The sequence below is a fragment of the Strix aluco genome, chromosome 3 (genome assembly GCF_031877795.1).
Source record: "Strix aluco isolate bStrAlu1 chromosome 3, bStrAlu1.hap1, whole genome shotgun sequence".
In the NCBI taxonomy this organism is placed as follows: Eukaryota; Metazoa; Chordata; class Aves; order Strigiformes; family Strigidae; genus Strix; species Strix aluco.
In genome coordinates, this window is record NC_133933.1 from 92,799,126 (window position 1) to 92,821,836 (window position 22,711).

Below are 22,711 nucleotides of genomic sequence, written 5' to 3' on the forward strand. Positions count from 1 at the left end.
TTACTTTGCTTATCTTTAACCCTGATGTCACTACGGAAGGGTAGGTTAACATTTTCAGTGCCATGTGGCTAACATCAGTTTCGGGGCCTTTTGAACAGGCCACATGACCTTGCCTGTGCCCAAGGTCAGCTGCTGAGCCTGCCTGAAGCTTAGAGCTTTGAACTCTCTCCTCTACAGAAACAGCAGCTCAAACAAGTGCAGGGAGGCACTCAGAGAAAAAGGCAGCATGTAGACCTTCTTCCCCATGCCCCTACAGCAGAAAAGGTGGTGGGCTGGCTGCAGCTTGCAGTCTGCCATGAGGGTCACCCTGTTTGCAGTCAAGAGGAAGATTTCAGACGGGTAAAATGGGGTGTGGAAGAAGAAAAGCAGGGAGAAAATGAGTATCATCTGCTGTGGGCTGTAGAAGAAAACATGTTTAAAATTTGTCAAACTATTTAGCTTTCCTAGTGGTATTAATCTCAATAATTTTAGGAATAAAATTGCCAGGTATTTTAGCACTTTGCAACTCACTTTTCTAGACTTCCCTTATCTGCTCCCAACAGTTAGACTCTTATATTGGGAGTCTATCTTGTGGACCATCATTTTTTGTAATATCCTTAACAACTTGTCAAAATACAAAAAATTTTTTGAGCTTTTCTTCACCCTTCCTTGTTTTTCCCGAATTCCTCAACTAAGTTGATTGATATACTAAACCTCTCAATGAACAGGTAGACAAAAAAGTTAGACTATTTATAAACAATTAGTGAAAACCTCCATAAATATGATGAGAATTTAGGATGTGGTTTCACATCGGTTTAAATGTCATCTAGGCTGCAGTACTGATGCTATCCTGTGGCCCAAATACCTGCTCCCACTTCTTTCCCCAGCACTTCCACAGCAGCACAGGAGGCCGGTTCAGCTGGAGACTAAGCTGCTGACTGAGGTGCAACTGCACGACGACTTCAGGGGCTAAAGCTGCGCCAGGATTGGGGTAGCCCACTCTGGGGTTCACTGTGGAACCGCGTTCTTAAGACTTTCTAGAGTGAAAAACTGCAGAAAGCTTTCTCCTTTTCATCAGTTGTGGGCAAGAGGAGATTTTTCAGCCCTGTAATGTTATACAGGGATAAAGCATTGTGTGCTATATCCAAAAAGGGAAAGGGTGTGCGTACGGTTAAGGTTTCAGAAACGTCTAATTAGAGACAAGGAAAGTTGAAACACTCAGGCACAGCTATAGAAGGTTAACTAGTTGGAGTCCTAGGGAACAGTGACAGAAGATACACGTAAGAAAAAAGCATTCAACGAAAAGCACTTTTTGTAAGTTTGGGAGGTACCAGGTTCCTGCCTTCACTTGCTAGGATTTATGCAAAAGCCCTCTAATGCAAAATGTCTAAACAGCACCGGGATCTAAAGCCAGACTCCAGCGCTCATTCCTTCTCTCCTCCCAGGGCACACCATCCCCAGCGATCCCATCATCCCCCCTCCGCCCCTGGGCTACTGCCTGCCCGGAACGCGGCCGGCCAAGGCGGCAGCACCCTCCCGCTCAGCGGCCCCGGGCTGCGGGGCTCGGGTAAAGCAGGCAGCGGCTGCGGGGCTCGAGTAAGGCAGGCAGCGGCTGCGGGGCTCGAGTAAGGCAGGCAGCGGCTGCGGGGCTCGAGTAAGGCAGGCAGCGGCCGCCGCCAGGGGAGCGCTCCCGCGGGCCGCCTCAGGCGCCACCCGGCCCCTCACCCTCCGCGCGCCACACGTCAGCGGCCACGAGCCCGCCATGGGCCCCGCCGCGCGGGAAGGAGAGCGCCGAGCACCAACCTCTCCGCTCGCGGTCCCCGGGCTCCCCGCCCCTCGGCTCTCGGGGGAGGGGCGGGGCCAGCCTCGTTCCCACCCCGCAGCGTACATATAAAGGCGGCGAGCGCCCCCAACGCTTTCCCTTTTCCTGCAGAACGGCCGTCGGGGCGGGTGAGGCGCGGGGCTGCCAGGGCGCGGGGCCGCAGCGGCGCCGCCCGGGCTTCTCCTTCGTGCTTGGCTGTTCGGGAGGCTGCCCTGCGGCGCCGCTCGCGTGGTGCTCGAGGGGGGGAGCTGGCGGGTGAGGTTTGCAGCCTGGAGGGGTGGCCGCGGGGTGTGCGGGCTGGCCGGCTGTTGCAGCCGCGGCGGCGAGGAGGACGGCAGGGCGGACTACAGGTCCCGGCACGCCTCGCACCTCCGCCGGGAGGGAGGCGGGAGCGCGGCGCGGCCGGTTCCCGCCGGAAGCGGTGGCCCGCGGGGCGCTCCGGGACGGGCGGAGGGTGGCGGAATACCGACCATTTTGCCCTGATGCGGGCGGCGCCCGGGCAGGCTCTGCCTGGCCTACGCCATTTTGATCGCTCGCCGGCCTGGCCGGCGCCGGGGGGCTGATGGAGGGCTGCAACCCGCCAGGGGCGCCGGCTCTTAGTTACCGGGGTTGGGAGCAGCCCCCTGCCAGGGCAGTGTAGCGTGCACTTCACTCGGTTGTCGTTTGAGTACTTAAAATGTTGGTGAATGATGCCGGCCTAAACAGGAGGAGAATGAGGTGCTGTAGTGAGAGGTTAGGGCTTCTTGATCAAGGTGGAGTGGCCTTGTTGATTTGACATAAGGCTGGTGCACACACTTGCGTTGCCTGTATGTGTTTCGCAAGGCTCAGCCATCAGCATCATGGAATTATACTACAACAGAAAACTTTAAATAGTTACTGTAAAATCCACATATCGTGCCAAGAAAAAACACCACCATCTTTGCATGCTTTTTAAACACGAATCATGAGATTAACATTTTAACTGTTGATGTTTACTTTTTTTTGCTAGGCAATGAGACAGCAGAATAAAGGGAGATGTATTTTTTAATCCTTAAGATGCCTTTTTTTCTCTTGCAATACTAATGTCATGAGCAGTAGTACTTCTAGAAGAATGGGCAATACAATAAAGAAATATAGCTAGGGTTCTAGGCTTTTATCTGCAAGCAAAGATTAGGAGATGGTTGCATTCATGTAGGAAGTTGTCCGGTGCGTTCATTCAGTGTTGAATTAGCTTGTCTAATGATAGCCTGAGTCACGTGTTAGCTTACTGAAGAGTAAAATTTTTGAATCTTGAAAGCCATTCATAACTGCTGGTTCTTGGGAGTAAATAAGCAAGCTCAACTTGAGCTTTTCCATAGCTTCAATTGTTTTTGTTCTCTGAAATAAAACAAAAAAAAAGTTATCTTTAATGGACTGCTACATTTATTTACTCTATATGGTGCAGAGTGAGAGACCTTATTGGAACATGCATATTTTAAGTATTGTATATGACAAAAATACTTTGTCATGTGTTTCTTTGGGTGGTTGAGTTGGTAGTTTTAAATACATGCTACATGGTTAAAACTGAATTCTCTAAACCAATTGAAATTGGTGCTTATATTTAAAGGACTGAAACCCTGAGATGATGAATTTTCATTAAAAATCCTTTGGACTGAAGTTTAATAGTGGGTACATGCAGTTATTTCTACAATGCTTTTAATATGGGATTTCAAGTGGATGTGACTCATAACTTCTTTGTTACTTAAAACTGGTTGCATTTCTTGCTGCTTTCTGAAAGGTCTCCTGCAAACTTTAGACTTACGTACTTTGCTTCTGAGACTTGAGGGATTGTTGACTGTCTGGTAATAAGAATCTGCTGATTTCAAGTGTTAAGTTTGTTTACTGTTTGGTTTTAGGTATGATGGAGAGGAAGTTTTCAGTGGTGTCCAATACGTTGTACAGAAGCATTAAGGTAATGGCTCTGGAATTTTTAATTTTGTTACACCAGAAGTAATATTACGTTTCTACTGTTGATCAAGATAATGAATGCTTCCATTTTTTACTTGGCTTCCATATTTTTGTCTGTCAAAAGTGTGGAATATGTGAAGTGCTACACGGTAGTCATCTTTGTATGGTTACTGAGTGGGACAAAAAGGAAAAACAGTTACAGTATGTTGCATTCTCATAGTCGCCATCAAACTGATGAGTAATTATTTGATGGTTATTTTTTTGTGCTCTTCACCGAGTTAAGGTCAAGCCTTCATTTCTTTGGCTGTGGCATTTAAATAAGCATGAAGACCCACATGATAAATCACTTCGTGAACTTGTGCTGAATTATACTGATTTTGGAGATGGTGCAAGTTAGCTGTCTGCCTTTGGGTGTGTGTTGGAGTTAATCTGAATCTACGTACATGACCATGTTTGAACGTAATTGAGGTAATGATCTGGAAACTATGGGCAGACAGTAGTATTGCATTGTGAATAAATGCATGGCCTCTCAAATATTTTTTAAATAGAAGCTTGAACGTCTCAGTTCTTTAGACATCATAATGATTGCAGAAGGGTCCAAAACCAGTTCAGGGTAATTTTTTTCCTAGGGCATACAAAATTTCAAGTTGCCAGGTATTAAAGACAGTTCTAGACCAATATTGTTGTATGAAAAAGTTAATTTTTACTGCTTAGTGATTATGTTTCTGACATAGTAACATGACAGATTATGCTAGACCACAGCAAGAGACATTTTCTACTTCAAAAGATAATTTTTGTTTGATTTCAATTTTAGGTCTTCATGGAAGCACCATCAGAAGTAGAATACTTGACACACACAAGTGGATTTTCCTGAAAGCTATGTATGTTTTGAATGATCAGTGGGTATAAATTGATATGATAAATGAATTCGCAAAATATATGTGTGATCAAATCAGTAGGTGTGTCATTAGCTTTAAAACTGAGGTATCTTTGTATTTCAGGCGTGTTTGACGTTGTCTAGAACTGTGTAGGCTGGGGAGTTGGTTAGTAGTTTATTTGGGGCACTGTCAGAGGAGCTGGAAAAATACACCTATCTGAAATGTTCATATTAAATGTGACAAAGATTGCCTCAAGATGGCTTTTAATTGTGAATTTGCACTTTTCGGGAGATTAGTATAAGAAAGTGTTTAGGTGAAGAAAAAGGGGACATCTAGAGACTTGCTAATATAAACAGGCAAATGTGATTCCAATTTTTTAGTAAAAATGTGTATTCATTTTTTAAAGAGTATAGTTGATATTCTCACCTTTTAGAAATGCTAAGAGATTACTTCAGTATCTATGTTCAATTTAATTTGACTCAGATGCTTACAACTAGCGGTTTGGAGGAAGGGGGATCCACAAGAGTAAAACTTAGTTGTTCCTAATGGGTTGTGCTATATTATGCATGAACATTTTGTAATTGATTATTTCGCACTCATTTCTAGAATGGCAGGAACAGTTTCTAATAATGGGAGTGTGAAGTGTCTTGATGAAGGATTTCCTGGCTACTGTACTACAACAGATAGCGGTAATATTTATTGATTAAGCATCTGAAATTTTTTGTTAATTGTAATGTGTTCCCTTTTCAGTACATCTGCGTATGAAAGACACAAAGCTTATTTTGTGGAATATGAGTGTGTGAATTGTGTTACAGTTCCCAGATATTTAAGTGGTGAATCATGATGAAACTGCCAAACCTGATACGTTGATGAGAAACTTCATACGGATCTGGCTACTGAGATGAAACCACTTAAATAATTCTTTCAAAAGTCACTTAATCGTTCAGTCATGCCAGTTGGTGTTACTTGTATTGCTGTCCCCACGTACAAGCTAGATGCCACCATGCTCCAGGTTGTGAATAAGGATGTTTGTTGGTGCATTATTTAAACTCACCTCAGGTCCGTGTTGACACACATACATGCTGTTGCAAAAGCTAGCATTTTTAATGAGCAGAGGGGGGGGAAGTGTTAGATCCCTATAAATTGAGGTATCCTGTCTTACAGTAGGTAAAAAACCAAACGTTAGCCTGGTATTAAAAGTGTCCTGGTTTGGAAGTGTTGCTGGTGTTTGAAAGCTAGTGATGACATTTGCATGTTGACCTGCTTGGGGCTCACTCAGATGTGAGCATTTAGGAAAATTAATGTTAATGATTAAAGGTGGAATTTGGTGATAAATTGTGATGAATTCTAATTATATTAAAGCTGTTTCAGCTCCAGAGCTAAACCCATTCAGAAGGGCTAGTGTAACATTATACTTGCAGCAGGCAAAAAGCATGCTAGTGAATGCTTACTGTGATTATTAGTGACTTCTCCAAGAACTTCATTCTTACCTAATTACCTGAGTTCAATCTTTTTAATGAAATTCACTTTAATGGCACTGGTTCTTGAGTATCCATAGGTTGTTTTTAGCTAAGAAGTTAAAATCTAAAGTGTGAGAACAAGTTCTAATTGTCCTGTTTTATTACAACATCTGTAATTTTATTCCACTCCTTGCTAACTACCAGTAGTTTCTTTTGAAGAACAGGCTTCAGCCCACTATGTGAAGTTCACATGTGTGTGTGAAACTTCTTGTGCAGCAGTGCTGCCTATAGAATGCTGCATTGTTCATACAGGCAATATTACAAGTGATGTATGTGGCTGATCTAGAGAGAAGTTGGAAGTAGCAAGCCATGTTGGTGTAACTAATCAGTGCATTTTATGTCTTTGCAGAGATGCTTGAATGCTGCTTGTCATTTGAAGGTATGAATTCCAATAAATGTTAGGAATAATTTAAAAGCTTGCTCTGGGAGTAATGCTTAAAACCACTGGTATGTCTGATCAGTGAAGAATCTATCCCAAACCAGACTGGTTGATGAAAAACACATGTGAATCTCACTTCTGAGTTTAGATTACTCTTAACACCAGAACAAGTGTATAGGCTTCATAGTCTGTTCATACTTTGAATCTCAGCAAAACTGGTTTAAATAACTAATGATAATTTTTAAATGACTGATTTAAAATTCATTATTGTCAACCCCATTTATAAGCAGGAGGTGATATGTAAACCATTGTGTTACAAATAGCATATTTGAAGTGGAGTGGGGCTTGTATGTATCTGCATTAGGGAAAACAGGCTGAAGGATTTAATGATTTATCTTGGTCTTTTTTTGAACTTTCAGTTCTAGTTCAGACGTAATCTCAATTTTCCTGTTGCTTGCAAGAGAGTTGTACATAGAAGAATGGTCTGGGTGCAGTTTTTTGTTTAATGCTTGCTTGTTGGTGGGTTTTAGTTTCTGGAGTTTTTAGTGTTTTGACAGACACTGAGAACCAGGTATTGGCTAATTTTTAGGAATGAACTTTCTAATTCTGCTAGGAGAGAGGGAATTATACTTGATTGGTTAGTTGCCTATCATAATTCATAGCCAAGTTAGGCAATAGCTGGGCAAGAGAAGCAAAATAAATCTTACTGTGGCATGACTACGCTTCTAAGTTAAGTTTCAGAGGAGTTGCAGAGTACTGATACTAATCCAGCACATGTTTAATAATGCAGTTTGGTCTGTATGAGAGACTAAATAGATGGCAAGTTGTATTTTGAGTGATGGAAGAAAATTTTTCTGAACTAATGAACATTCTCTTTTTTGGACAGGAAAGTGGTTAAAAAATGTAGGAACAATTGCTTTTAGCTTATTCAGGTATGTAATTAAAAAGCTTCTAAACATCTTATTTTAAGTCTAAAGTAACTGTGCTTGCAATTTAGTGAATTTTTTGTATTATGACAGTTGTTGATATACTTTATTGATCTGTTGATACGGTAAGTTGGTATAGTAATTAATTCTGTACATAGTTGGAATTTAGAATGCTTGTTGCCGAAGGCACAATGTGTGCTGATAGCTGTGCCTGACCTTGGTTACCTTTCAAACCTACATGCAAAGTTTTAAATAAGTGTACATTATTATTGAAATATGTCAGAGGACTAGAGAATGCATAATTTTTGTATTGCAATGAGAAACCCTACAGAAAAACAGTACATTCCCTATTAAATTTGTTTTCTGTATTGCTTTTGTCTCATCTGTGATGATCCTATCCCGAACCTGAATTCTTTGCTGAAAAACATAATACGGATCCGGAATCTGAGACGAGACCAAAAGATTTGTTTTAAACTTCCTGACAAGTATTATGATGTCTATGGGGTTTTAGGTTTTTTACAGAAATGGTAACACCGTAATGTATACAAAGTGTTGTGTGCTTACTTGCAAATCAAAATTTCTCCCTCAAATGAACGATTTCACTTAAACCTTGTTCTCTTTTTCCAGTGATGAGTTGGAACACTTTGTCAGTGCTGCCTGACAAATGTGGATGATCTGTAACTGGAAGGAAGTGTAACACCTGAAGAGTTTTTGTGGCTTGGAGTGGGATGCCATGCTTTTAAAAGCCTGCTGAAACAGCTGCTGCAATTTTGCTTTAGCGGATACTGTTTCCAGAAACTGCTTGTGAACCAAAATCACTGTCTCTGCATATTTAAAGTAGCGCTTTTCCCAAAACACTGAGCTGCCCTCTGTAGGAAGGATAGCAGCAATATTAGGGAAATGAGGATTGAGCTTTCAATACATGGAAAAATGCCTGAGAGTATTTGCCCTTTTAAAATATCATAAGTGTATCCAGACTTGCTGATACTGAAGATCTGTAATAACTTGAAACAATAGAACTCAGAGGTAGGCCAGGTAAAGATGGGGAGAAAGCAAAATGGCCCACAAATTCAAACAAGTGAGTCTGCTTTTTGAGGGTGGTGTCATCCAGGAGATAGGAGGAAATAGATGAGGTGTTGGTGGTATGGAAGCATAAACATGAAACACTTGTAAGAAAGACATTGAGGTGTCATGAGGAAAGTCGTGGTTACAGAAAAGGCAAGGTCTAAACCTTGCATTGCCATCAGTTATCTAGAGAGGAGGTGGGGGTTTATGGACTGCCGCTTTAGCGGGAAGAGATGAGTTCCGCCACAGGGGAACTGCCCTTTGAAGATTACGCTGGCAATGTTACCTGCTTGTGCTGTGCAGAGAAGAGGTCAGTAGTGGGAGAAAGGAGCACACGCGTTGGAACTTGTGCTTTGAGCAGCTGCTTGAGAATGAAAGGTGCTGTATCACAGTAATGGCATATTTGCTGTATTAAGCAAATTGGCACTTTTCCACAGAGGAATGAGGGATCATAAACTGGTCACCAAGTAAAGTGGATTTTTAAAGGCAAATCATGAATATAAGATGCAATCTGCCTTAAAGCGTGGCTCTCAAACCAAACTTGTCAGGAATGCTTTATAAAGGAAGAAACATGAGAACGGCATGATACCTAGAGATTGATAGAGCTATAGTTACTGAAGCATTTCAAAATGCACCAAAATACAGAAAAACTACCCTGTACCCTGCAGCCAGAAATGACAGCATTGAATGGCAGCAGCTCTCTTCCTTCAGAGAGTTGGAGGAATTCCTACAGCTCAGGGAATGTGCCTGTTTTCAACAAAAAGCCCAATTTTCTGTCTAGGCAGTATCATGAAGTGCAAAATGCTACCAGTAGCAGTGCCTAAAGCATTAGGAATGTCAAAAATAAGTACAGTAAGGATCTGACTGAACTCCGGGTGTGTATTGGCTCACTGAGCATCTCCTGTGCTTTGGTTATTAATAAGCAGTAACCGGGTACTTTGGCTGAAGGCTGCTCCTTTTCAGCCTGCAACTGTGTAAATCAATTAAATGTATCAGAATCTGCAGAAATTTACTACAGAACAGCTTTCCCTTTGCTGCTTTTAAGAGGATTTATTATTTCTGTTAATAAATGTTACTGAGAAGGGTAGGTATTTCCATGTTTTGTACATGCTCTTTCTTGAATAAAGATGAGGATGTGAAAAACGTAGCTGTTGTGCATCAGGTCTGCAGTCGCACCACGGTGTTCCTGGACAGCTTGTACTTTGCAGGAGCCTCAGAGGTGAGGTGGCCTTTTTGTGCTGACTGGTACAGCACACGCTGGACACGTGATATTCCAGGTTGTGCTTGAGTGACTCCTGGACAACATCAACTCTGTTAGGGATTACACACTTCAGAAGTGGGAAGGGACCAGGCTCTATCTCTTGCCCACTGCAAGTCTGGGTTCTGTCAGCATCTAGTGAAGCTGCTTGGCTGGTGAGTCAAAAAGTTGCCAGTACTAGCTAGGTTAGTCTCCTCTGGAAGAAAAATATCGAAGATCGCAGAAATGTGTAATACAGCAGTGATACTTGGTAAGTACTTAGATATTCAGAAGGGTCTGTTACAGGGTCAGAAGAGTGTGTGGCATGTGTTTTGGGTGTAAAGGTACCACCTTTTTATCTTTGGGCTCATGCCAATATGAAAAATGGAAGCTTTTGAGGAGATACTGCTATGTGTGTATCTAGTAAAATTAGAATGAGTTGCTCTTGAGATTTGTGGGATCAAATGAAAGTTTAAAGATTGTGGGTGGCACTTCAGGTACCCAAAGTACTTCACATCAATCTTGTTCTGTATGTTCTAAAACATTCCCTGGGGATGATTTCTGATCTAGGATTGAAAGATAAAGGGTGCCAGAGAATAACGTTGCTGTGCGTGTCAGGTGGTGAAGGCCTGTCTCCAGGAGCAGTGTTTAGAAAAAGATGCACCTCTCACCTGGCATAGAAAAGGGTAGGTGTGACCAGTGATAAGGCATATTGGGAATTTAGCTGCAGACCTTTCTGTATGAATGCTCCTGTGCTTTAGGGCTGCAGAAGATGGGTAACGAAAGAAGAATGTGTATTAGTATAGAAAATCTGATGTTTACAAAAATGAGCAGATGCTTTAACCATGATATTATACTGTAGAGGTTTTGGAATATGGGACTAGTGAAAATTATGTAGGAAGATCATTTTTATAGCCAATTTTAAGATGGGGAGAATAATACTTGTAATGGCTTTTTTGCTTGGTAGAAGGGGGATAATGTGTTTGCCAACCACTTGTGTATTTAGTTCTGGTGGTTTTTTTGAGTGTTTTATACAAGTGATTGAGATAAGGAGATGTAGTTGTGAAGAGTTACTGCGTGACACGTTTGGAAGACATGGCACGAGATTTCTCTGTGCGGAAGTACTTCATTAAACTTCAGTTTTACAAAATTGGTAGATTTAAAACTTTGACTTAAGATTGTGCACTAAACAGCATGAAAGCATTTTGCTGTTTTGTGCTTTAAATAGTCTGGTGAAATCTTGCACTCACCATCATTAGTGTTGGACTTAGAAGTGTCACATGGCTGTTGGGCTGTGGTCCAAGAAATCAGTGGTTAGACAAACTTTGTTCTGGAATATTGCCACAGATCAGTCTTAACTGGGCAAAAAAAAAGCAGAGTGTTTTTTTTGAGTTAAATGAGTGGTGGGCTTACGAGCAAGAGGATTACCTTGCAACCACAACAAAAGTACAAGAATAGCTCTGCATAAATGCTTTGCTACCATTTAAGTTATGAGGTCCCTGTTGGGGTGGGAGGTTTTGTCTGTTGCTGAAGAACCTGTCTTGCCAGTGGAGGCTGTAGATCTATAAACAAGAGTTGCAAGTGAGTGAAACTAAGCTACCAGTGGTTATCTTGCCACAGCACCCCCACTGCTACATGAGTGCGTTTGCTGGTGTGAAGCCTGCTTGAAGTAACAGATCCTAGTGAACATAAATTCCAGCATGAGCTGTACTGTCAGGCTACCATCGTGCAGAGAAGCGTGCTGCCTCAGCTGCAGCTCTATTGTGTGCTGGCTTTGGGGTTGCTGCCTTCTGGTGCAGGCAAGCTCTTAATTGTATAAACTTGCCATATAAAGCTTGGGTATGTGTTTTGCCGATTAAAAACAAACATTGAAATTAAATAAAAGTTGCTAGAGAAAGGGACCCCTTAAGACAGCCAGATATGGACACAGGAAAGCGAGCAAAGTGTTAAGACTCTGCCCAAGGAAAGGTCTTCTCTATATTGAAGAGTATTTAATCCTGATTTTGGGTCAGTAGTTTTTCTGCATACCCCCTCCCACAGTTCAGAGGACAAAGTTATGATCTGTAGTATGCATGAATTTAAGAGATAAATGGTAATTTCAGGTGAGTGGAGTAGAGATGGCCTTCATTTGCTGTGTGAATGTATGTGTCCTAGGATTTGCATTCCCTGTACTTTTTTGTTACTAGAACCGGTATTACAAGCATTTTTGCTTGTCTGCCCTTGTCTGTTTCCCTTGGAGGATATAAACTGGAAAAGTAAAATTAAAATGATGAATTCCTTTTTCTTTGAAATATCATGTGGCTTTTTAGTTGATAGTCCAGTTGAGCTATCAGGGCTATGAAGACAGTACTTCTCTGCCATTGTCTCAAACTTCCTGCAGGCTCCAGAGAACAAAGTGGTGTTTGATGCTCAGAAGAATGGCTGTATTGAGTGGGACAAAGTCTGCCTTGCTCAGTATTCTGTCTGAGGATGACCAGTATAAGAAACAGGAGAAGTATAGAGAGCCTTTCCAGTAGTTTGCTTGGGAATTTCCTGACAAGATTTTCACTTGTGTTTGAATACTGCTTGGCAATTATGACCTATCTCCATTTTAAAAGATGTAAAACATGAATGTTACGTGGGCTGTAAAATACATGAAGTATTGTGTATTTTAGTAACTGCATGGATGGGGGGATTGGGAGGGGGCTGAAGTAAATAGTTTTTTTCTCTTTGAAGCTGATGCCTCTTTCAATTCCCACATTAATGAAAACAGTAAGCAGAGCCCAGTTAAGGCCCCGGTGCTAGGCCAGCTTTACTGTTTAATTGAGCTATGCTGGAGGTGAAAATTTGAAGTACTGTTCTGTGCTTTTACCTTCAGTACACCTGAGCTACACTTCATATTTCAGGCTTCTCACCAGACCAATAACCACTATTTTTTTCTCTGTGACCGGAGTTCTCAGTAACTGAGAATGATGGTACTAGTTTTATGGTTGCAGGTGAAGAATGACTAAAATCTGTCCTAAAATAAAGTTCAGTCATTACTTTATATATGTGGAAAGAGGCTAGAAAGATGAATGGACTGAAATAAAACAAATGTTTAGACCTTATTTTGAAATTGGTAAGTTGATTGAAAAGTAAAGGTTGTTCTTTTAAATCACCTTAACATCACTAAAGAGGAAGAATATACAGCTACTATTAAATCGGTGTACTTCATCTAACCTTGACAAAAATGGGCAATAATTTTCCCTGGCTTTAGTTGTTTTTTCAGTCAGAATGAGGGATGTCGTGGATACTAGAGTCTTGAAAGAAACATCTGAGTCTTTAAGTGTGTTATCTCTGTCTAGTAGTTAGGTCATTTTCTGCAGCAGAAAATAAAGCAAATTGCTTCACCATCTAGTTTAAATTTCTTGCACTCCATCAGAAAAGTGCAATATTGAAACAGTGACAGTTCTTAATGTCATTTGGACTTCCAAGTTAAACAGTTCAAAGTATGATTATTCATTCCCCAGTGTATCTTAGAATAAACATTTTGTGAAAATACGTAGTTTCTGGTTCTGAAAATTTTAAGCTACCTATTTGCTACTGCAAACAAAAGTTTTAGTTTGTGGGAATTAATGCTGCCCCCTCTTCCTGTTTTACAGATTATAAACCACATAATATAAGTTTAACAGCAGGAACAGCAATTGCCTTCAGAACATGTTAAAATAGTAATTTATAATAAACACAGTCCTGAGAATGTTCCCCCAAAAAAACTTCATGGAGGGGATCAGAGTTTTTGAAAACATATATTTGAAGTACTCTTACAGTTGCCAGAATTGGCTTGTCTTCATTTACATGTATTTGAACTTAACAAGTTACCTTGCTAGTGAAAAGTGTTCAGCATAGTTTCTGCTAATTTGACATACAGGCTGTAAGGCTGCTGAAAACCCTTTTTTCCATGTAAAGGGATCTTTATATGATGAACATTTGGCAGGGTTGACTGCAAGGTGTTTTGCTGTGGTTTTGCCTTTTATTAACTGCCATGACAAGAAGACTGGAAATAGTATGAATACTTCCTCATGGGAGTTTCATGTAGTTTATAGGGTTTTTTAATTAGAAAAGTAAGACTGAACAATTTTAGCAACTGCTAGATATATTTTCTATAAAAGTACAGCCCCATTATGAGCCATGCTGGATATGGGAAAGTCCAAAGCTTTTAGCTTACAAATATGAAGAAAGATGGTTTGCCAGGAGTTCCACGGATTTAGAGAGAGACCTCAGTTGTTCTTGTGAAGAACCAAAATTACCAAGAACTGAAGACCACTTGTGCTACTGCCTGATATGATGGCAGGAGGAGAAACATGCCTTTAGATGTTCTCCTCCTGTTTGTGAAGATAGGCTTCTTAAAGAACACATAAACCTCTTAGAGTTGTCTGAATGTGGCAGCCTGTAGTCCTTATGACTTACCACAGGGAGAGGAGATAGTCCTGTAAGGAAGGAGATGCCTTTGCATATAAGACTGGCAATAAGAGTATCTGGATATTAGACTTTAAGTGTGAATGGAGTCTTAGAATATTGTAGTAAAAAGTCAAATACTTATTAAATGAAAGATCTTCCACCAAAAGAATCAAAAAATAGAAGTTGTGAATGAACATTTTTTGTGCTGAAAATCCACGCTGCTGTCTTCTGCTGTGACACCAGCCTAACTTCCTACCCTCAGAAACTAAATGCCCTGTAGTGCTCCCAGTCTCTGGCCTCAGGGCAGCAGTTCTGAGGCTGTGACATGCTGTTGGTGATGTCATACTTTGGCCCTTTTGATTTCAAGTTTTAAGTTCTACCATGGTTATGTGGAGGGTCTTGTGGGCAGTATGTCATTAGTGAGCTGTGGTGTAAGGACCATTGTCTTCCTGATGGCTATTACATGACTGCAGTAACTTTCAAATGAAAAAGCCACTTAGCTTCTGTTTTGGGTTGAAGATTGACAGTGACCAAGATGGATGCCTATAATGACACTGTTGTATCCTTACCTACCTGTAAGAGAAGAAAACACTCTACCAAGAAGAGGTATTCTGCTATTCTGAGGTAGTGCTTCTGGAGGTGTTTTGCCTCTTGATCTTAATCTGCTGCTTTTCCCTAAAGGCTAATTTGGGTTTTCTAGTTGTGATTTTTTTTTTGCTGAAGTGTGACCAGGAAATCTTAATATATTGTTGATTCTCAACTAGGAAAATGCTTTCAAATTCACAAAAGGAGTATGCATCTATTTGGTCTTTCCCGAAGTTATGATTTCTATAGAAAGAGCAGGTCATCTATGGAAGCTTGTGCTGTCTCCCAGTGTGAGCTTTCTTACTCTGGGCCAAGGTTGGGACCTTGGTATCCAAAACTATTGTGTAGTCTTAAGCTCTGTCCTGATCTCAAAGAATTCTATTCCTTCTCCTCTGTACTAGTCCTGTATTGCTTTTCCCAGAAGAGTTATGCATGAAACATCCCAAGAACCAAGGCAGAAATAAAAAATTACAAAAGGCTACTGCATAACCATTCAGTATTGATCTCAGAATATGTACATATCCATTCAGTATTGATCTCAGAAGGGCTATAAGAGCAATAGTATATGAAACTTCAGTGAAGGGAAGAAAAAAAAAAAAGCCTCTGGGAAATTTTTTCTCTAGGACTCAAGGCTGTAATAATCAAATTCAAACACCTGTTGAGTTGTAAAAACAAGACCAGTTCCTGCAGTTGATGTGATTTGACAGATATGATTTGCTCTTCAGAAATTGGGGACCGAGCCTGCAAATAAGTCACTGATTAGCTAAACTGCAAATCTATCAGGAATGACAGCTAGCTGCATTTCACGCTGGGTCAGACGTGGAAGGGAAATATTTCCCTCCACGCTTCTGTGTTGATACTGGTTTCTCTGTGCTGGAAAGTTCCAGGCAATAAAGTAGGAGTTAGAAAAAGGTGGGAGGTGATTATTAAGTAAAGATCTTTCCTACTCAGAATTAATATAACAGGACTGAAAATCGACTGTACTTCTTTGTATAGTATTCTCAGAAGAACCATAAACATTCTTCTTGTTCAGAAAGATCTCAGTTCTGCAGAAATAGGCTCTGTTGAACTTGCTTTTCTCTCATGGACTGTTTTGAAGGCTGGCTAGGAAACAGGCATGTCAGATTCATTAAAAAGGCAGAAATGAACTTCTGTGAAGATTATAGCCTTTTCTATAGCAGCAGCAAAAAGAAGTATCAGCAGAATTGGCATCTGGCCCTGGGAGCAAACAATCTGAGCTTCTGGTAGAGCTTCCAATAGAAGTATGATGAAGAGGTTTTAAAAAAATTCCTGTGCTGTCTTTATTTCATATACAGTCTAATCCTGCCTCTCAAATTTGGTGATTAAGATAAATAATACAGAAAATGTTCTGTCTTGGGTCAAGCTACAGAAAGTTATCCATATTTGCTTTCTGTGGTTGGCTGAGCCAGTCTCCCTTTTTACTGGGATTTAACCTTCATATGAATTTAGTAGTCTTTGCTGGGAAGCACTGACTGATTGCTTGATAAGAAATCTGACTAGCAACCTGGGAGTCAAAGCCCCTGAGAGGAAATGTGTATGGGTTATCAGCACTATTACCATCAGCCTGAGGGTGGAAGAACCCATCTGTGTTACCTGGACTGAGCTACAGAAAGCAGGTGAACTCCTAACCTGGGAATGCCTCATGTTTGTTTTTGAAAGGTATTCACATCAAATGTGCATAGTTTGCAAAAGTTTCTACCTTAATAGCCCTCCTTTCTCATTCCTGGTTCTAATTTTTTTCCGCTATGTGTTTAGACTGGAGGAGTTCATAACATTTTCAGACTAAAACATTCTTCTGCATGTTGCTTACTGCCTCTTTTGGACACAGCAGATCTGTATCAATACTGTTGATCTGAAATTGGTTAACAGTTTTCATGCATCAAATTTACTAACCAGGCCTGACCTTTTAATAGAAGTTTAAAGGGGTTAAAAATAAATGTTGGCACTAAATTACAAACATTTGCCTTTTAGTATACATGAAAAGAATTTTTTTGTAACTTTTCTTGGGAGAGACATATGCCATTGCTGTGGATGTGGCAGTAAAATCTAAAAGCACCTGAAGGAATGGCGTGAAAGAATTTAGAAACTCCTGCAGTCAGTCAACTGTCATCAGAGATTTTTAACAATTTTTTATGGGCATGCTCAGATACCTATATTGATCCTGCTGGAACTAAGAATTGATGTATTGGCAGTAAAAATGTATATTCTCAGTTGCATTGATTCCTTTTGCTGTTCTATACATGCCTCCAAACATTGCTATCCATTGGTATGTAACTCCAGTTGGAGAACACAAGAGCTACTAGAAGAGTTTTGGTTAATTTGAATGTGGCATCAATAAACAAGTTCACAGGTTTATCAGCCATGTATTTAGTCATAAACTGATAAAAGATTTTTAAAAAAAATGACCCTGATAGATTTAAGTTTTCAAAATGAAACTTCCTTGAAATTGTTCTTACTTGCTGCTACTTTTAAAATCTAAAATTTAAAAAAGAAAAACCAACTCTGTATATTTTTACAGGATCAGAGACAGTTCTAAGTTTATTTTCTGAAGGCAGATTGAAAGCATAATGTTCTTTGTATGTCCCCTGCACATCACAGAATATCAATTTATTTTTTCTTGTGCCTAGTTGCTAGGTAAAATTAAAACTTCGCTTTCCTAAAGAACTAAATTATTGCTTCTAGCAGCATAATGCAGCTGTATTAATTGTACCGTATTAAATTACAAATTTGTTCAGGTTTCAGAACAGGTTATGTTGCTTGCACTGCGCTAAACAATTAAGAGATAGCTGGTTACTGCTACACAGGCTGGAAAGGGTAAACTTATATACCCGTGCTGAAGCTCTGTATTAGCTTAAGATCTAATTCTAGTGTCTCTCAAGGCCCATGTAAAAGTATAGAGTAGATCTTCCAAGACTATTGAAAAGCAGCAAGCAAAGCCTGAGGTACTGATAGTACTAGTTCCTCATCCTTGTGCTCTAGTCTGGAGTTTATGCTGTAAATGAGAAGTCCTAGTGTGGCATACTCTAGCCATCTTTTTTAAAAAAAAAAATATTTAGAAGTCATATACAAAAGGTTGTATTGTCTGCTCTTTGCATAAATGCAGCATTTATGTAGTTGCTTCTGCCTTGTACCTGGCAAGGATTGTAAAAATGGGGGGAGGGGAGATTGTTCTATTCTTACAAGGACCTTGAAGACACAAGGTTATTTGGGTTCACCCATGCTTGAAAGGATTTTTAGGTTGTTTGGTTACATGTTAAGTAGTCTGGAACACTTATCCTGAAAGCTCGATATTGCAGCTGCTGCATCAGGCACTCTTCTTCCTGAGTAATCAGCACTGTCATTACTAGCCACCTAAATAGGCTGGGGACACAAACCCAATCACTGGCAACTGATCATCCATGCCATTAAGGGTTAATACAATCTCTGACAACTGATGCCTGGGCCAGCTAGCACAGTCTCGCATGTAATATTTGGGCATGGTTTAGAGGTCAAGGTGGATGAGAACTTAGCTATGTGAATGCAAGCTGTACCGTCCACATTTGCCTTGTGGCTGGAGAACAGCCCATGACCTGCCCCATCTCCCTGCCAGTGGCCACTATGTCTGCAGAGTGCTGTGCTCTCCTGGGAAAGATGCCCAGACCTGGGGGAGAATATTCTGCAACGTAATGACATGCTGTCTGCTTTTGGAGATAGGCTTAATGCACAAAATAACTCACGTGGGGTTAGATGATCCTGAGGGTCCTTTTGTTCCACCCTTCAGTTGGCTTTTATAAGTATGCCAAGTACTGGAATTCCAATGGCAGCTAGTTGGGACAGGGAGATGTTCAGGGACAGCTGTACAGGGATATAAGAGCAGGGCTGGATGGGTACCTGGAGCAGAGGAAGATCTAAATAGAGCAGTTGGTTCTGCATTGACACTTGGGGCTCAGTGAGTTGCAGCTTCAGCACTTGGCTATGTTGCACTGCGCAAGTGGACAGGCTAGTACTACTGTCCTGAGATGACTTTGAGATGTTTTGAAGATGGATACCGATGAGGAACGCTCTGTGGTTCTCTTCTATGAGTCCTCCTCGTAAGGCAGAATGCTCTATGATGTGGAGGAATCAGTTTTCTCCAGCCCCTCCATGCTAATTTGATGAAAATGTTGGAGGGCGATGACAACTCTTGTTGCTTCTTTGCTGACTATACTGTCTTCTCTTTCTGTGGAGCTTTGCCAGGTGCTGGCCTAATGGTAATGCTCCTCTGTGTAAGAGATTAAAAGCATCAGATGCTAAGGGGAATGGGACAGAAAAGGCAGTAGTAGTTGTGTCCTAACTCTTGCTTTCGTACCCACAGTAATACTAAAGCAGTATTTTTTTTTTTCCTTCAGATTGGGAAGCCTCCTCATGTAGTTCCCTCACCCTTGATAAGCTTGTGAGCTATTTGTATAAGAAGCCTGTGGTTTATAGGTTTATAGTGGGATGAGGAACATGTGATTAGAGGGGATCTGGAGGAAGAGGAACATTTGCATGTATACTTCTGTAGGAAGTGGGAAGGGTTTGGGATGAAAGGAACACATCAGTAATTGCATGTTCTGCTTGCTGCAATGACAGGGTATTCGTACCATCAGACTGAAGAGTTAACACCAACATTCAGTCTCCAGTAGTGGGTATTAGCTAACAGGAAAGTGCAAAGACAGGGCAAGCATAGATACAATAGTACTTTCTGGTATGCTTCCCCAGCCTCCACTAATTTTTGTTGCTAACTTTAAATTGGGGTGGTATTTCTGCATTTAATAATTTTAGGTGGGAGTTTCTTCCATTAATTCAGCTAGTTACTTTTGGGATTTATGGAAATAACCTACAGCTTCATATGACAAAGAATTCCTCAGCTTAGTTGCATGTGTGTCAAAGTAGCTCTTTTTTGCTTTGCTATCTGCCAGTTTGATTTGGTGCCTCCTTGTTCTTCCATTGGAAGAAAGTGAACAGTTATTCTCTAGTTTTCTCCATGCCACTTCTGACTTTGTAAGCCAGTGTTACATTCCCTCATTTGTCCCTTGTCCATGTTGAAGGTGTAGGTTCTGAATAACTCCTAACACTGCTTTTTTGCCAGTAAGCATAGGGCATTTATAGTTTTGTTACAAGGCTGGGCATCTGGTTTCTGAGTTATAATAATCAGTTTGGGATGGCTTTGAGTTGGCATTTCCACATACACATGGAAGTGACTTCACTTTTTTGTGTGCATGCAAAAATAGAGTGCTCTCCTCCTCCACTCCTCTTTAAATACTTAGTACACATTAACCTATAGTGTACTGCAAAATACATTAAATTCTACAATGATTGCTCTGAAGCCATGGCTGATAAACAACTGTTTAAAAATCCTCTAACTTAAATTAGAAAAAAGCTAAGGGTATTAATGGAATGTGAACTAAACTACCTTCTGCTGCTTCTGTTGTGCCCTTCTCTTACAATGTCAGCTCTGGAGTGTTTGATTGGGGGGGGATGTTGACTGGAAAGGGAAAAGAGCAGTGATTGGTATTATAAAGGACTTAAAAACAGATACTTTTCAGAAATAAGCAGTCCAATACCCTCTCTTTCACTGGTGCTGTTGCTATAGCACAGTAGTAAAGCAAAAAGGAGAGAAGCAGTTCAGAAAGATGTTTCAAGACCTTCAGTCTATATATAAAATTTGACACCAAAAGAATTCCTGGAAGAGCCCCGTTGCTCCTCATTGCCAGGCTTGTTCTCTGCCTGTGACTATCTGGGCAAATTTTAGCAGAATGCAGGTGATTTCAACCTCAAAAGCCCTGAAATGTATGGAGTCAAGTCTGCAGGAGCAGACTCGTCTTCCATCTTGCAGAACTGGAAGAATTAAAAATTAATTAAAAACTAGTTACTTCAGATTTTGGAATCAGGCAAAACAAAGTCTTTCCAAATCTCAAGAAAGAAATATCAATGAGTCAGTGGATAGAGTTGTAAAGATCGGGATAATTAACCATATCACAGAATCCTTCTGTCTGTTCAAGCAGGGCCACCCAGAGATGGTTGCCTAGGACCATGCCCAGATGGCTTCTGAATATCTCCAAGAATGGAGACTCCACAACCTCACTAGGCAACCTGTGCCAGTGCTCGGTCACCCTCACAGTGGAAAGGTGCTTCCTGATCTTCAGAGGGAACCTCCTGTGTTTCAGTTTGTACCCACTGCCTCTTGTCCTGTGAACCGTAATCACTGGATTTGCAAACACCTTCTTTGCTGGTTTTCTTCTGCTGACTTAGTTGGAAGAAGGGAAGTGTTTGAAGAGTTGGCAGGGTCAAAAGTAGAGCATTAGAAACAGTTTAAATAAATGGGGGAATAACCTTGATTTTGTTTTAATTAGTGTTACCCTTGCCTAGTTTTGGAAAAGAGAAGATGCACAAAGGATATAAGTGGAAAGAATGTTAAAAGAAAATATTACCATTACTGAAGTTTAGTCTTTCTTTGCTGAAATCCTGTTACAATTTTGAATTGTAAGTTATTTTTTAGAATGGAAGAACTCTCAAATCTGCATCTTAAAAGTATAAGACTGAGCCATTCAGTCATATTTTAAAAGCTTTCTCCTGAATAAAACTTTCATAGATGTGATTCATCTCCTTTTGGTTAATTTCTGACTTGTATTTTTCTCTTGATAGGCACAGGCCTTATATTCTGTAACTTAACCCGTCTTTTAGGATATAGAGCCTCTGACTGATAGAATGAACAAATTAAACAGACTTTTAATTAAACAGGTATTTCCCCAAATAGTCTTATTTTGCCAAGGATCTCACAGAGTGAATAGGCCAGTGGCCAGCTGTGCACTACATGGAATAAACTGCAGACTACAGTCCTTTCCCAAAGTTAGATACCCTTATAATAAGCAGCTATATTAATAACTTGGCAGTCTTACCAAGGAGGCTAAGGGCTAGGAATGGGTTGGAAAACGTATTGCTGAGAAACCCCAAGAGTGGCTGAATCATTTCAGAATTGTGCTGTGGCAGATGTAGCACAGGGGGTTTGTTTTGTTTTCACAAGCAGTGACATCTGCTGTATGATCAGTGTGATCTGCCCCTCTAATGCTGTTGTAGCTAGTGGGTTTTATAGCTCAAGTATAGCCAATTCTATAGCCAAGCCTAAATTTCCAATGTGTGCACACTTGGGACAGGCTAAGGCCGTGCAATCTTAACAGGCATCATAGAAACTGAAAGTAAAATTCCTGTTGAGTCCCCTAGACTTTCATTCTTTGTTTAGGGTATAATTCCTTAACTGTACATAAGTAGCTCAAAAGCAAAAATTAGACTTTTATAGTCAAATTAAATTTATTTTTCACTGCTTTATCCATGCAGCTCTGTAGTTGGTCCTGTTATAATCACTGGTTTTACTGTGGATGTGCTGGGGAGGCTCAGGCATCCAACTGTGCCTTCAGCAGGGCTCTGCAGTGGTTACAGTTGGGACTAGAAGCAGGCAGGTGTTTCGTATTCCAGGAAAATTTAGGAATTAACACAACTTTCATTATGGTGAGAAGTTGTCAAACTTTCAGGCACATGCAGCGAAACTCCTCGTGTAACTCCAAGCCACCAGGTAAGCGCCTGCAAATATTCTTGGCAGGGAATTTTTTCAATAGATGTTCTACATGATTCAAAAAAAAAAAAAAAAAGAAAAAGAAAACTCATTTTATAATTTCATGGATCTTTTCCTGGGCATACCACTTTTGTCTTTGTTCTACTGATACTAGGGCTAATAACTGAGCTATATTTAGAGGAACTGCATGTCAGACTCTTTGCTTCCTCCTTTCTACCTAAAATTTCAAAGGATCAAATAGGTGCAACTCTGACTGTGGGTCACCTGTGATTTTAAATAAGGGTGCTAATCTGTTCACTGCATTTATCCTAGTCTTTTTATTGTTTTTACTTCCATTTTATGGAGGAAAAGGAAAGTGCGTTAGAAGTTTTCTCTCTAAAAATGGGC

General features: G+C 40.6%; 1 long non-coding RNA gene and 3 other non-coding genes across 6 annotated transcripts; all 4 read left to right on the forward strand.

Annotated features, from left to right (window-relative positions):
* The first annotated feature begins 1,899 nt into the window (after positions 1-1,899).
* On the forward strand, positions 1,900-21,352 carry LOC141921261 (uncharacterized). 3 transcript variants are annotated; one of them, XR_012622605.1, is made up of 8 exons: positions 1,900-1,929; positions 3,676-3,731; positions 4,542-4,608; positions 5,212-5,294; positions 6,475-6,504; positions 7,391-7,436; positions 8,058-16,413; positions 20,760-21,352. It is a non-coding gene; the product is annotated as an uncharacterized LOC141921261 (long non-coding RNA). The 3 variants fall into 3 exon arrangements; XR_012622606.1 differs by having other exon boundaries at positions 8,058-16,370; XR_012622607.1 differs by lacking the exons at positions 1,900-1,929; positions 20,760-21,352 and adding an exon at positions 1,960-2,056 and having other exon boundaries at positions 8,058-9,642.
* LOC141921954 (small nucleolar RNA SNORD50) lies at positions 5,442-5,508 on the forward strand. Its single transcript, XR_012622837.1, has one exon. It is a non-coding gene; the product is annotated as a small nucleolar RNA SNORD50 (small nucleolar RNA).
* On the forward strand, positions 6,581-6,649 carry LOC141921956 (small nucleolar RNA SNORD50). Its single transcript, XR_012622839.1, has one exon. It is a non-coding gene; the product is annotated as a small nucleolar RNA SNORD50 (small nucleolar RNA).
* LOC141921953 (small nucleolar RNA SNORD50) lies at positions 7,811-7,881 on the forward strand. Its single transcript, XR_012622836.1, has one exon. It is a non-coding gene; the product is annotated as a small nucleolar RNA SNORD50 (small nucleolar RNA).
* Positions 21,353-22,711: the final 1,359 nt, after the last annotated feature.